Source organism: Lepus europaeus, chromosome 19 (genome assembly GCF_033115175.1).
Source record: "Lepus europaeus isolate LE1 chromosome 19, mLepTim1.pri, whole genome shotgun sequence".
NCBI lineage: Eukaryota > Metazoa > Chordata > Mammalia > Lagomorpha > Leporidae > Lepus > Lepus europaeus.
In genome coordinates, this window is record NC_084845.1 from 4525426 (window position 1) to 4542078 (window position 16653).

At 42.5% G+C, this 16653-nt stretch overlaps 1 pseudogene; it reads left to right on the top strand.

The window, feature by feature from the left end:
- The first annotated feature begins 8836 nt into the window (after positions 1-8836).
- Positions 8837-9769, top strand: LOC133748713 (vomeronasal type-1 receptor 4-like; annotated as a pseudogene).
- Positions 9770-16653: the final 6884 nt, after the last annotated feature.

The following is a 16653-nucleotide window of genomic DNA, read 5'->3' on the forward strand; positions in this document are numbered from 1 at the left end:
AGCATGTTCTGCTGTTTATGAATGACACTGAGGGGCAGAGCACACTGTCCAAACACCCCAGGATGGAGGTGAGATCTGCTGGGGGAGCTTCTGTATCTTTCAGTGAAGAGGCCAGTTGGGTGTGTGGACAAGAAACAGCTTCCATGTGCACTCCCCAGTCTCCCAGGTGAGGAAATAAGTTTATGGTGGGACCTTCCTTTAGCCTTGAACTCAGGATGAAGTAGGCACTGGGAGCCAGTCCCCTTCCCTGCCCTCACCTGGTGCTTATTTCCAAGTGCACTGACAAATATTTTTGTGTTTCTAAGTGTCTATGTAATCATACATATGAACATATGAGTCAAATGACATCTGTATGCTGTAAATCATTAATATTGGAAGAATACAAAGTCAAATTTACAAAGCAGTGCCAGTAAGAATAACACCAGCTGTGTAATCCCACTGTCTACTTACTCTGATGTGCATGTCCCCATGTGTAGGACGCTACAGGAGACAAACCCTGGCTGTAAGGTCAATGGCACCTAAAGGACACCTGGAGGTCTGTCCCTCAGCTGTAGGACACAACCCAGCCTGGGGGTTCCCAGCGCTGGCCCAGGGAAGCCCAGCAGACAAGGCCACCCCAGCAAACAAGCAGCTCTCACTCACTTAAAGCAAAGCTTCCCCTGCATGCTCAGCTCCAACTCCCTTTAGGACAGAAACTCCTAGTGCCTGACCTGGGCTGAATACAGGCATAAGGAGGGGGCTGACTCACACAGACTCTGAGACAGGTCTTTGGAAGGAGCCCCTTGTGGCCAATGGTCATCCAGCTCCTGTATCTGGACCAGGCCACCAGCCTGCTCCCAGTATCTGGTTTGTGGGAGCCCTGCTAGAATAAACAATTTTCTTACTATACCCCATGTGAAGAGATAGATAGGTCTGGGCCTCTTAACTTACAAGGCCTAAAGCCCACCAGATTATTATCAAGCCCCTTCTGTCAGGTTCTATTTGCCTCTCAATCAGAAAACTTAATTGTAGCTTAGACAGCACCTTTCTTAGCTCCTCTAATAATGACTCTGTCCCTTGTCCTAGACCCTGTCTAGCGCACTTGGGCCTCATTCCTTTGTAATCATAACCTCTACTCTACCACCAATGGCTCTACTCCCAACCTGTGTGTACTGATGGTCCTCTTCCCCACTTAATGCTGTATAATTGTTCAAACCTGGTAAACACCACTCTTAGGATCATTGGTTACTATCCTCACCCTGTCTTTTATGACCTTGTCTAAATATGATCAGAGTCGGCAAACTTGGAAGGCTTCCATAGCCTTGGCAACTCATGACGACAGCCTAGGTTACTGGCGCCATAAACTAGAGTGTCAATTTGTTGGGTCAACAACAGGAGCCACTGTGCACTTGCTCCTCATGTGGGATCTCTGTCCTTAATGTGCTGTACATTTTGATTTAATGCTATAACTAGTACTCAAACATTATGTTTCACTTTGTGTTTCTATGTGGGTGCAAACTGTTGAAATCTTTATACTAAATTGGTCTTCTGTATATAAAGAGAATTGAAAATGAATCTTGATGCAAATGGAAGGGGAGAGGGAGCAGGAGAGGGGAGGGTTGCGGGTGGGCGGGAAGTTATGGGAGGGGGAAGCCATTGTAATCCATAAGCTGTACACTGGAAATTTATGTTCATTAAATAAAAGTTAAAAAAATTCTTACTTTTTCTATTTCATTTATTCTAGTTCTTTTTTAACAGTCAATATTTTCCTTATTTTCATAAGATTTTGCTAAATCAGCTGATGAAAAGTTCATGGAATGTTTTTGCTCTTTGTCAACATATTTTAACTATTAAAATAAGGGCACTTCAAAAAGGTTCTTGGGAAAATGAAATTAATTGATAAGTTTATTTTGGTGCAAAACATCTTTTGAGGCCAAGGATGGTTGTTGCTATATGCATTTTTCACAAAGCTTTTGAAAACCCCTCACCTGCATGGGTTTCACAATTTTCACTTTGACAGTTTTATCTTCAGCAGCTACTAGTTTGTAAGCTGGAAAATATAGGATACTTCTCAGAGTTAGTCACAGTGCAGCTATCTAATACATTTAACTCTTTCTGGACAACATCATGATACTTCAGCAGTAATCTATCAACATCTTAATCTTCACATGGGAAGTACAAGGGCCCTTCATGGGATGGGTTAGAGAATGAGAGAATACTCCATGGCACACGGAGTAAATTTGTTCACCATGTGGGGGACAAAGAGGAATAATTTTACCTTCCACTCTCCAGTTCATAAGATATGAGAAATAGGACTGAAATAAGCAACCTGAAAATGCTTTGCTTGGTGTTCATTCTCTTCCTGGAGCAGAATGTTCACGAGCTGAGACTTTGAGAGATCTGAAAATGTGGCACCATTCTTTGATTGAGTTGAAAGCAGCCAGCAAGCTGCTGGACACTAACCGGATGGGCCTGGCTTGTGCCATCCTTGCTAGCACAGAGTTGTACTCACACACTGTGTTCCTGGTAACTTCCCTCTCTTCTCAGACTTTGGCAGCATTAAAGATGAAACTCAGATTCATGGGAGTTTTCAGAAGGAGAAAAACTGACTTATAGCTCTCTTGGACACAAGTGACCCTTTCACCTTCATATCTTCTGTGGTTCAGTGGAAGAGGAGGTGATAGGTGAAAAACAGACTGAAAGAGCCCAGGTCTATGGGGCTTCCCATGGGTGCTTGCACGGGCAGCAAGGATGTGAAGCTTAGGACCTGGCTCTCCGCACATGCCAGACAGTGCAAGAAAAGGGAGGCACAGACCTAGGGGGAGAGAGGAATGCAAAACCTCCCCATGGTCCTTGCCACCCCCAGCTCACTCCATCTGCACACCTGAATTCTCCACACCCATGCCCAGGGGACAGTGTGACCTTGCTGCCACCTCCATATGGCAAGGATTGGCAATGGCCTTGTGCCACTGTCTATTCTAAGTGCAAATGCACCCCCTTCAGTCAGCTGTCACACAGCACATCTCCTGCTCACTGAAATGAGTTTGTGTTAAGTTGGCTTCACTGAAGAAAATAATTGCAGAATTATTATTAGGATTAAATTTTAAAATTTATTTTTAATTTGCATTTTAAAAATTAACATAAAAAGAACAGATTTGTCTGGCACCATGGCTCAATAGGCTAATCCTCCACCTGTGGCACCAGCACACCGGGTTCTAGTCCCGGTCACTCCCCTTCCTGTCCAGCTCTCTGCTGTTCCCCAGGAGTGCAGTGGAGGATGGCCCAAGTCCTTGGGCCCTGCACCCACATGGGAGACCAGGAGAAGCACCTGGCTCCTGGCTTCGGATCAGCGTGGTGTGCTGGCTGCAGCGCACCGGCTGCAGCAGCCACTGGGGGGTGAACCAATGGAAAAGGAAGACCTTTCTCTCTGTCTCTCTCTCTCACTGTCCACTCTGCCTGTCAAAAAAAAAAAAAAAAGAAAAGAAAAAGAACAGATTTAATATAGCTCATGGATAACACACTGGGCTGAGCTAGACTGAAGCCAAGATCCTGGAACTCCATCCAGGTCTCCCATGTGTGTGGTAGGGACGCAGAACCTGGGCCATATTCTGCTCTCTCAGATGAAATAGCAGGGACATGGATCAGAAGCAAAGCAGCTGAAACTGAAACTACTGCTCCAAGGTAGGATCCTGGCATCATGGGCATTGGTTTAACCCATTGTACCACCATGCCAACATCCAAAAAGTTGCTCTAATTGAGTTTGTACCTGTGCTCCCATAAATAAGAGCAATCCTATAGGCATGGATCTGTGTTTGCAACTCACATGAATTATGTGAGTTCATTGTGGTCAAACCCTGGATTGGGTGTGATGAGTCCCACTTATATGTAGGTGGGGAAGGGTGAACATATATATTTTTAAAGGCAGAATTCTAGTTCTGCAACATATTTGATCATTCATTTACGTGTGACCATTGGATTTTACTTGTTCTTAACATGGGAAGATTCCAAGAAGCCTACAAAGAATACAGAACGGAATGGAGAAAACATTTTATTGAAAAATTTATTCATGAAATTTTAAGTCATTTTTGTCCTTTATTTATTACTGTGTCTGGGTGTCAAGAAACTGTGATTCCCCAGGAGCAGGAGTAGCAGCCACCCTGTCTCTGTCGTCCTCTGAGCTCTTCTGAGAAAGGAAGATGGAGCTGGGGATGGAGACTGAGGGGAGGAAATTCCTAACTGAGCACATTAGCGAGCACCTGCACTGATCACACTTGGCACCCAGACTCAGAACAGAGGGAACAGCAGCAGTGAAGACTCAGAAAAACTGGACACTGGAGATAAGGACGTAGGGCCAGCAGCACAAGCAGGTCTCTGAGGACATTCTGCAAGGGCCCACGAGGGAGCTGGGCTCTTTGGGCAACCTGTGCATTGCCAGCTTGCACAGTGGTTCTTGATGGCCAGTCCTAGGGCCTTGGTGCTGCCCAGAGGGCAGGTGGGCAGAGGGGGCTCTGAGTGCAGGTCACTGCATGTGCTTCTGCAATGAATTGGGAGAGAACAAAAGGGAGGAGGGACGACTAAGTGTGCAAGGCAGCGACAGCTGAGGTTGGTTGAGTCATAGATTCTGCTCCTGTTACCCCACCATCTCCACCACCCTCCCTGCCTTACCCCACCATCTCCACCACCCTCCCTGCCTATCTCACAGCCTGATCCCATTTTGTCTCCCTGTGCTCACGATCCCTGCTCAGCACCCGGGTTCCACACCCCCTCCACCCTCCAACTCTGCCTTCGGCCACAGGTCGCCCCTAGGGCCCACTGTCAGGCTCTCTGTCATTATTCTTTTGCCTCTCATACTCATTAAGGCTCATGTGCCATTTACCCATCTGATCTTTTTTTTTAAGATTTATTTATTTATTTGAAAGTCAGAGCTACACAGAGAGAGGAGAGAGAGAGAGAGAGAGAGAGAGAGAGAGAGAGAGAGAGAAAAGTCCTCCATCTGATGGTTCACTCCTCAGATGGCTGCAATGGCCAGAGCAGCGCAACCCAAAGCCAGGAGCCAGGAGCTTCTTCCGGGTCTCCCACCCAGGTGCAGGTGCTGAAGGAATTGGGCCGTCTTCCACTGCTTTCCCAGGCCATGGCAAAGAGCTAGATCAGAAGATGAGCAGCCAGCATTAGAACTGGCTCCCATATGGGATGCTGGCACTTCAGGCCAGGGCTTTAACCTGCTGCACCACAGCGCCAGCCCGTACCCATCTGATCTTAACCACATTCTACACTGGGAGCCATCCCTATGCACACACTCATTCCCATGACCCCTTGCACTCCTCATGGGCTCACACATACCACCTTACATGTAAGGTATGTATGTAAGTCACCCCTTACATACCTGGAGCCCATAGAGCGTCAACCCCACACTTTGACCGCTCTGTGAATTCAACACTCCCATTCCTTGGATCCACTTTCTCATCTCTCCCTCTGCATTCTATCTTCTCACACCCCCACGCTATATTCCTGTGCACCACTGGACCCTCCCTGGGCCCTCACATTTCCCTGCTCTGTCATAGACACTCTCTGCCACACCCCTGCATTTCCACACTGAGTAGAACTGAGCTGTGAGCCAATTCCGATGCTTTCCAAGAGAAATTTCATCTTCTTCTTTTGCTTGTATCCCAGGGAATATCCTCCTCAGAGGATGTGCTGTTATAATTGTCTGCTAACTGAAATGATTCATCAGCTCAGTGGCCTGGGATTTGGGGGAGAAACACACTTTGGAGTAGGAAAACTTCTCAGGCATCACAAAACCCAGGAGGGCACATGAGCATGAGGCAGCCCCTCTTGTCTCAGACCCCAGAAAGAGCTGCTGCCTCCCTGTGTGACCTGTCTCCAGGCATCAGGGAAATGGAGGAGGCTCTCAGCCACTGCCATTGTCTTTTGGCAGGTGGTAACTACAAACCTCTAATTGGTTTTTGGTCACAAGGAACTGGGGAACATTTTTCACAAATATCCACACTGCCCCAGGCCTGTCCTCCACTTGTAGGGACAGGTGATAAGATAATGGCTGCTCTGAGGGGAGGTGACATCACACATTATAACACACCATTTTCCAAGGTCTCCATCCCAATACAAGTGCTGGTGCTGTGAACCTCAGCCTGAGCATTTGGTCTCCTTATCAGAGGAGACAGGTGTTTGCCAATGCAGCCTGAGGCAGAGTCTGAGGCCAAGGTTCGCCAGTCTGCAGCCAGATAAGGGGTCCTGTTAGAATGGGTTTGCATTGGGAACCCAGCCTGCTGGCACAGCCACCCAGGAAGCAGAGATCATTCTGAGGCCTGAGCAGAGCTTGTAGAGAGATGAGGGCCGAACCTGACAGCAGCCCCCAAAGGCAGTTTTGCCATCTACTATAAACCAAAACCACCTGTGTTGTGCTGCATGTTTTCATGTTTAAATTTTAATTTTTACATGTTTAATACTGAAAACTTAAACAAAATTTGTTCTATGGTTAGAGTGGGATTTTAAGGAAGACAGCCTCACTCCTGTAAAGCACATTCTGTCATTGGTTCATAAACTTTTTTTTTTCAAGTTAATATTTTCTTCATTGTTTTTGAGATAACATTTTTAACTTACATTACAGTACAAGGCATAATGCTCCACCACACAGAGTTCAGCAAATGAGAAATGCAAAGGACACAGTCCAGCAGGAAAGTGGGCAAGGGCTGTGTCCAGCCATCCAGTGAGAAGATGGTCCTAACTTTTCATGAAACCCATCTCTGCTAAGACACAGGTGATGTTTAGGCTTTCTTTCTGGTTAACAATGCCTTTTACCATCAACAAAACGGGGTAAGGTATCCTTTTGAGGAAATATACATTATTCAAATAAAATTGGTTGTAACAACAAAGTTGGTTTCTTACTGTAAAAAAGGCTATCAAAATGATACTGATGGGCGAAATTTAATCAAATTAATATCAAAGTTCAATTTTTAATATGCTTACAGATTTCAGTTCCACATTAAATTGCCTTTCAATCCACCCACCCTATCATATTCACACAGTGTTTTCAAGATGACTGAATATGCACTCTGTTTTCTTTAAAGATTGATTTATTTATTTGAGAGAGTGGCACAGAAAGAGAATGAGAGACAGCGAATGTAAGACAGAGATCTTCCATCCATTGGTTCACTCTCCAAATGCCCACAACAACTGGGCCAGGCCTAAGCTAGGAGCCTGGAACTCCTTCCAGGGCTCCCATGTGGGTGGCAGGAGCCCAAGCACTTAGGCCATTTTCCTGTTTTCCCAGGCACAGTAGCAAGGAATCAGAGGTGGAGCAGCCAGGACTTGAACTGGTGCTCATACGGGAAGCTGGCATCGCAGGAGGTGGTTAACCTGCTGCACCATGAAACCAGCCCCTCGAAAGTGCACCCACAGCACCAAGCTGGCAGCAGAGTTGTGAACCAACAGGAACCACCTGGTGCTGTGCAGACCTGGTGTGTCCAGATGGCACCTGCTGGGAGGAGATGAACCCTGTGATGCCGGGTACTGGAATTATTTAAAGAGACAGTTGTTTCCTTCTGAGGACATCCATGGTCTCCTGATAAAGGAGAGAGTGTTCTCCATTTTCAGCTTAGGCAGTGAGCACATAAGGAAGAGGTACACTACACACAGGATTCCAGCTAGCGGCTCTTAGGCACAAAAGTTTCCTGTGCTGAAGTCTCTGATTTTAATATATTTCACATCAAAACCCAAATCTACAATTTCAACTTATAAAATATACAAAGCTTAACAGCTTACATATTCTCTTTACTGGATAGCTTATAATTTAGTATGTTTTGGAAATCTCACCTCATTTCTACTGATTTTACTTGTGAACGTATGAATCCATGTAAGTACATGATCTGAAATTAGTAACTTTTAGTTTATACTCTACACTCTTTTATCATATACTGGTACTTCATGTCGCAGAGTTTAGGGTGCAGCAAAGTGTTCTGTGATTCCTGCGACAGGTGCCAATTCTATTGGGCATAGAAGAAATCCTTGTCACTGGCACTGTGGTGTGGTGGGTTAAGCTGCCCTCTGCTGCACTGGCATCTCACATGGGTGCTGGTTGGAGTCCTGTTTGTTTCACTCCAGTCCAGCTCCCTGCTAATACACCTGGGAAAGCAGCAGAGGATGGCCCAAGTCCTTGGGCCCCTGCAGCCATGTGGGAGACCCAGAAGAATCTCCTGGGTCCTGGCTTTGCCCTGGTCTAGCCTCAGCCATTAAAGCCATCCAGAGGGTAAACCAGTGGATGGAATCTCTCTCTCTCCCCCTCTCTCTCTGTAATTCTTACTTTCAAATAAGTAAGTAAATAAGTCTTAGAAACAAAGAAATGCTTGTTGAAGGCCTTCTCAATAAACAGGGAATTTTTTTATTCTTTAAATACATTTAGATATGGAATAACTCCCTACAGAATTAATTCATAATTCTAAATCTGAATGTTGTTAAAATATATAAATCTCATTCATAGCTGGTATTAACTTACAGCTTCAGTCCTTATACAGTCATGTAGACTTACAGACAAAGTAATAAAATCAGCTGTCTAAGATAAAATCACCAGGTATGAGAATGACTAAATAGACACTGCATTATGTGAGGAACACAGCCAACCGGTCTGCAGCATCACCTTCAAGTGCACTGCTTTGATCAGCCAGCCAATTCCAAGCCCCCTCTTGAGCCACACATGTTGTTCAGATTAGACACATCACTAACTCCCTACTTAGCTTCTCCGTATCTTTTCGAGGAAAACAAGAATACTGTGTGGTCACTGCTTCATATTCACTTGCAGGATTCTCACTCAGAAGATGAGCAGCAGAGGCTGGGAACTGACAGCATGGCCTCGAGGGACCTGGCCCTAGGAATGGTCTTTCTAGTACAGACACTGGCTGGGATTCTGGGGAATTCCTCTCTTCTTCTCCATTATCTCATCCTTTATTTCACAGGATGCAAGTTTAGGCTCACAGATCTTATTCTCAAACACCCGACTGTAGCCAATGCCTTGGTCATTCTCTCAAAAGGAGTCCCCCAAACCATGGCAGCTTTGGGGATGATGCATTTCCTCGATGATACTGGGTGCAAACTTGTGTTCTATGTGCACTGAGTGAGCAGGGATGTGTCCATTGGCAGCACCTGCCTCCTGAGTGTCTTCCAGGCCATCATCATCTGTCCTACCTGTTGCAGGTGGATGGGGCTTAAAGTAAAAACCCCCAAGTATGTTGGCCCCTCCACTATCTCCACTATTCTCTGCTGGATCCTGAACATGATACTTAATGTCATGGTACCTATGCATGTCACTGGCAAATGGCAAAACAATAATATCACAAGTAAAATGGATTATGACTACTGTTCTGTTATGCCTCGTGGGAAAATCACAGTCTCACTGCACATAGCACTGATGTTATTCCGTGATGTTGTCTTTGTAGGGCTCATGCTCTGGGCCAGCAGCTTCATGGTTTTCATCCTGTACAGGCACAAGCAGCAGGTGCAATACATACACACTCTCTCCCAAAAATCTTCCACAGGGTCCAGAGCCACACAAAGCATCCTTGTACTGGTGAGCACCTTTGTATTGCTGTGCAGCCTCTCCTCCATTCTTCACTTTTGTTTAGTCTTTTCCAATATTCACAAAATGTGGCTGGTGAAATCCTGCACACTGATTGTTGGGTGTTTCCCAGCTGTCAGCCCCTACGTTCTCATGAGTTATGACTCCAGGGTACCCACACAGTGCCTTCCCTGGATCCTAACAGCAAAGTCCTCTGTGCTCTGAGAAGTAAACTCTGGATATTCACAGTGGCTGGCCATTTACTTTGTAACCCTCCTCAGACAGGAAATACATTTCAGAAGCAGGCATTTTACAAGAACCTGGCCTATGAGACAGTTGAGCTCTGCTTGAAAATAAACTTAATTGAATAGTAATTTTATTTTTTGCAAGTCACATTTTATTCATTTTTAAAATAGTGATTCTTCCCACCCTTCCCACCCTCCCATCCACATTCCCACTCTTCTTCCTCCTCTCTCTTCTATTGAATAGTATTTTTAAAGAAAAGTGTGAGATATCAAAGAAATACCTACATAACTTAAATTTTATTAATGGTGACAACGGAGGAGCTAAGAGGTTATGTAGGGCTAAAACAATAGATCCCTCAGTGACATGAAGTTCCTGGGAGTGTAACTTTCATCTGGCACAGTCAAATGTGCAGCCATTAAGTGGCTGTGGAAGGGCAGAGATGTTTCCATCAAATATGGACATAATTTGAGACATCATTCAAGATACTGAAGAAACAAAAACTCTGCCATGGAATCCTGAATAGCATGGAGTTTAACTGGAGGGTAGTTCAGTTTCAGAGTATTAGTGAGTTGATATTCCTGGAGAAATAGTAGTCATTTGCATGTAGATGAATTCAAACTGAACTGGAGTTGCTCATTTAAGTGGATGTTTTCACTGAGTTTCCAGAGTTCAAGGGACTGTTGCCTGTTGAAAACAGACATGCTGCTGAGTGTAAATGACACGGGCTGGGGATCTGTACGTCCATTGTTTCTGTGATGTGAGGATGCCAGTTGGGCAGAGTGGCAGGAAGCAGGTCCTACGGTGCCCTCTCCTGTCTCTCAAGTCAGGAAATAACTCTTTGGTGGAGGGAGTAAGACGGGGAGCCTTTGGAAGGGGTAAGACGTGAATCCATTTGGTTCCTGTAGCATTTTTGGCCTGAATATTTTCAGAATAATAATGTGAATAGTTTTTTCAATATTTGAGATATTTTACTAACACTTTCTCTGTATTTACATTATAAGGCTTGTACAAGATATTAAAGATTCAAATAATTTTAAAGTAAAATTAGTGGCCGATGCTGTGGTGTAGTAGGTTAATCCTCCACCTGCGGAGCCGGCATCCCATATGGGTGCTGATTCTAGTCTGGCTGCTCCCCCTCTTCCAATCCAGCTTTCTGCTGTGATCTGGGAAAGCAGTAGAAGATGGCCTAAGTTTGGGTCTAAGCTCTTGCATGGGAGACCGGGAGGAGCCACCTGGCGCCTGGCTCAGCACTGGACACAGCTCTGGCCATTGCGGCCACCTGGGGAGTGAACCATCGGATGGAAGACCTTTCTCTCTGTCTCTGCCTCTCACTGTCTTTAACTCTATCTCTCAAATAAATAAAATCTTTAAAAAAAAAGTAAAATTAATTTGGCCTAATGCATGTGTGTATAATCTTGTGCAACAAAAATAAAAACCTCATGGTGTTAGCTCACATGAAAACCTTAGAAACACCTGTCACATATTAGATATACAAGCACTATGTGTATATGTGTACATGTTTGCATATACATATATGACTTTATATTAACATGTGTGTATACATGTATAATCAGTCACATCCTTGTTTTCCAATCAATGCTATTAGAAAATTATAAATAAAGAATGAAAAATAATACTAATTAAAATAATAACAAATTGCTTTAACTTTAAGGTCTATTTCCTCTGATATGTATCTCATCATGACAAGTATTAATTGGTTTAATTTACATGTGATATATCTTCCCTTTTTATTACTTGTATTTAATCCACATACCTGGAAAATATATCTACTTGAAAGACTATTAGGATTAATTAGTTCTTCATGGTTGATATAAAAGTATATACATTTGAGATTGGAGTCATCCATTCCTTGTAGACTTGTGGATTGCACATGGTCGATTTCCTAACTCTACCTTAGCTTATTCCAAGTCAATTTCTTAAATACTTTTAGTATGTTATGCTTTTTTATTTATAGATTGTATCATATGATGGTAAGTTACATGGTATATATTTTTCTTTTTTTCTATCTTAACCTTTATTTTAAAAAAATATTTATTTATATGAAAGTCAGAGTTACATAGTTAAAGAAAGAAAGACAGAGTGAGAACTTCTGTTTCACCCCACAGATGGCTATGATGTCTGGTACTGGACCAGGGTTTTCAACTATATATTTTGAAAATATTTCTCATTAAATATAATAAAAAAGTCTGACTTTCACAGGAGTAATTAATCTATTTACACTTAATATCATAATGTCTATATTGATTATTAGATTTAGTGATTTATAGTATTCTCTGCATTATGCCTGGTGTAAGTTCTTGATTTTTATACCTCAACTTCATCTGTATTAATGTTTAAATAATTCTATAGTTTATTCCTTTTATTTGGAGGTTATTTATTGCCTCTTAGTTTTTTTTTTAAAGATTTATTTATTTTTTACTTGAGAGTCAGAGTTACACAGAGAGAGGAGAGGCAGAGAGAGAGAGAGAGAGAGAGGTCTTCCATTCGATGGTTCACTCCCCAATTGGCCGCAATGGCCGGAACTGTGCCTATCCAAAGCCAGGAGTCAGGAGCTTCTTCCAGGTCTCCCACATGGATGCAGGGTCCCAAGGACTTGGGCTAGCTTTCCCAGGTCATAGCAGAGAGCTGGATTGGAAGCAGAGCAGCTGGGACTAGAACCAGCACCCATATGGGATGCTAGCACCGCAGGCCAGGGTGTTAACCCGCTGCACCACAGAGCTGGCCCCTGCCTCTTAGTTTCAACACAGAATTGCAAAATATTTTAAACTAATCATGACATGGTTACTTAATAATTTTAATCTCAACCTAAATGATACAATTCCAACCCAACATTTACATATTAACATTCTGCCAACTCATTTTTAATGTTGGCCTCTTTTTTTCAAAATTTAATGTCATAAATGCAGGGATTCTAAAAGTTCATGTGCAGATCACACCTCTATAACAACATCTGGATCCTAAAAATCAATATAATATCTGCCGCCTCCCTTGTGAAGCAAATTTCTCCTCCATCAGTGACTACTGCCAGGGGGTAACCACTGTTCTGACATCTAAAAAGATAAGTAACCTTCATCTTGTCTTAAAATTTTATACACATACAATTACATAGCATACACTTATTTATCTTTCATTCCTTATGATGATTTCTACCTCTAATGTTTCATGTGTTATGGATTTTTCAAGATCATTGTTGCAGAAGATTCCATTGTGTGAGCATCAAACAATTTCATCATAACACAACTGAAATAGGGGCTACTAGGGAATAGCACTGGGATGCAAATATGGAACACTTCTTTGGGTACACATGTATGAATATATGTTGAGTATACTGACACACATGCTGAGGAAATTGTAGGAAATTGCTCTACAATGCTTCTACATTATTGGATATGGCAAAATACTTCACAAAACCTGTTCTAACCCACCCATTCCCCCAGATGTCTATGTGTTTTCTGGTTTATCCACATGTTGTCAACACTTGGTAATTTTTGTAAATTTTATTTGTATATGTTATTATGTGTTGGTTTCATGTACTGGTTTTATTTGCATTTGCTTGATTACTAAGGGATTTCACATGTTTAATAAATGTTAGAAGGCCTTTCGTTTGAAGCACCTTGATTAATTTTTCAAGTATTTATTCTATTATATTCTTCAAAATTTTTTGACAGGTAGAGTTATAGACAGCTAGAGAGAGAGAGAGAGAGAGAGAGAGAGAGAGAAGCCTTCCTTCCATTAGTTCACCCCCCAAATGGCTGCCACAGCTGGCGCTGCACCGATCTGAAGCCAGGAGCCAGGTGCTTCTTCCTGGTCTCCCACATGGGTGCAGGCACCCAAGTACTAGGGTCATCCTCCATTGCCTTCCTGGGCCACAGCAGAGAGTTGGACTGGAAGAGAAGCAAGTGGGACCAGAACCCAGTGCTCATATGGAATGCTGGCACTGCAGGCAGAGGATTAACCAAGTGAGCAAGGTGCTGGTCCCATTAACTTTTTAAATGTTATTTCTAATAATACTATGTATTTGCTTTTAAATGATTTGTTTATATTTGAGAGGCAGAGAGAGAAGATACACACACACACACAGGGAGAGAGAGAGAGAGAGAGAGAGAGAGAGAGAGAGAGAGATTGAATTTCCATCCAATCCCCAAATGCTCACAACTACAACAACTGGTCTAGGCTTGCAGCCAGGAGCCAGAAACTCCATCTGAGTCTCCCAAGAAGGTGGCAGGAACTGAAGCATGTGGGCCACCATCTGTTGCCTCCCTGGGGCATCAGCAAGAAGCTGAAAGGGACGCAGGCTCAGGATTCAATCCCAGGCATTCATATGGGATGTGGACATCCCAAGCAGTGGCTGAATTTTACATGATAATTTATCCTTTATTCTTTTATATTTAACAATTTTTGTTCTTTGCCAGAGAACTTTTGCTATTTTAAGACTACAGACATGCTCTCCTTTAATTTACATCAATCTATTAATCATCCTTAAATTTAGAACAGATCTACTCAAAATCAATCTGTAGTCATATGAGTAGCAGCTCGTATTGTTTTCCAATAAGACGAATAAATTTTCAGTTATTTAGAAAATGGCATATTATATTTTCCTTTCTTTTGCTCTCAGCATTGCCTCAGCATGGTAATATTACAGTCCTTGATCTGACCTTTCTGTGAAGTCAGTGGACATCATTTCCATGCCTAAGTATCTGTCAAGGATGTCAATGATTCCATGTCACAGAACAAGATCTTGCTATGGCAGAATCTCTGGTGGACACTTCTTCTCAGAGGATCGGTTAGTTCCATGTTCCAAAATAATATGACATTCATACAATTTTTATATTCTATAAAGTGACTTCCCCATATAAAAGGAAATGTAATATTTCTCTTTCTGTGTCTGCCTTATTCATTTTGATGATATGGTTATTTATCTTCAAGTTAGAGAAGCAGCATTCAAAAAATAACATTTTGATAGTGAGTTTTAGATAGCAATGTTGAGCACAAATAAATCTCTTGATATATTCTCTAATTTTAAAGTATTCTCTTATCAACCCCAAATTCTGTAAATCCATTTATTGAATATGCAATGTGTCACGATTTACAGATGCTCTTTTGCATAGGTGCTTATATTTTGATGTGATACTAATCTTACCTCATTTGCTAAGATTGTTCTTTAGACAGGTATTGATGAATAGACAAGCATATGGCTTGAAATCAGTAACACTGAGTCATTACCTTATACTGTTTCATCACACATTGGTGTCTCCACTCCCAAACTTCAGGGCAAGACCTAGTTAGTGTTCAATGATTCCCAATATAGGCAACATTTTATTGCTCGTATAGAAGTAAATTTGCATTCCTGTTGTTATCTGAATATAGAGGCAATGTTGTATTTTATAATACAATTTGTTTTAGAGCAGATCCATATAGAATTTTGTGTACTACCATCAGGGCATCTCTATTTTTTAAGATATATAAAGCTTTACTCATTATTGATACTGACTTACACAATACATCCTGACACATAGATGTCAACTTGTTGCAGCCAGAATTATACACTGCCATCAATCTAAGCTAAAATAAGGCATGCATGTTACTAAATATGCATCAGTGTAATTAGAAAAGCACGGGTACTCACACTGTGCAGTTAGCATAGGGTTTGCATGCCCTGGATTTTTAACACCCCAGCCAGGCTCTAGGTTTCGTTTTCCCATAAAAAAGTTTGAATTTAGGCAAATCATTAACCTTAGCCTCCTTAAATTTTTCCTCATCTTTCCAATGGAAAAAAAATAGTACTTACCACCTAATGGAATTGTAACACTGTAAGATTATCTTCATGTTTAGCCATCATAGACTTGGTCCTTTGTTGTTAGTGCTTAAAGATACTTCATGATTTCTCGGTGGGAAGTAATGATAAGTGGACAATATGGAGTTGTAGTTGATGTGACACATTTGGCTCCTGCCTCATGTTCTCATGCAGGAATCTCTGGCTCAGAAGACAGATAGGAGGCACTGGGAACTGTCAGAATGGCCATCCAGGATTTGGCAATGAGGATAATCTCATTACAGACTATTGCTGGAATCCTGGGGGATTTCTGTCTTCTTGCTCAATATCTCTCTCTCTGCTTCTCAGATGCAAGTTTAGTACCCACAGATTTGATCATCAAACACTTGATTGTGGCCAACTGCTTAGTCATTCTTCTAAAGGAGTCCCCAGACAATGCAGCTTTGAGGATCAAGCGTTTCCTCAGTGATACAGGGTACAAACTTGTGTTCTATGTGTACACAATGAGCATGGATGTGTCCAGACAGCACTTGCCTCCCAATGTCCATTTCCTTATTGATGTGTAATGGTTCCAGTTAGTGTTTTTAATTCTGTTTTCTTGATGACTAAGAAAGTCCAATACCTTTGCACATGTTCAACCTTTTTCTTATCTTTTAGGCTGTGTTTTCCTTTCAGCTGTCTTGTTCTGGCAAATTTGTAGGAGGACTATCCATGACCTGGATGCAGGGACATTCCTGGTTGTGTTTCCTCCACCCACTTTACCGCTCTGTTCTGAATAAGGTTCTCTGTTGATTTTCAAAGAATCTATGCATCATTTCCACATGCAACCTGAGTGTTATTCTTCTGGTCTCAAGTATTTTTCTAGGCCAAGATCGCAGGGTTCTCTTCTCAGAGAGGTCCTACTCTGACCACTTATATAAATCTCATTATTCCTCTTTGGAATGGAAATCAGATGTCCTTTCAGATGAACTTTGCTGTGTTTTGGTTAACAGTACACTGTAGTATTCCAATAAGACCAAAGGATCCAGTTCCTTTACAAAATGTCATGCTATGGTTTGTCTGCTTTTAC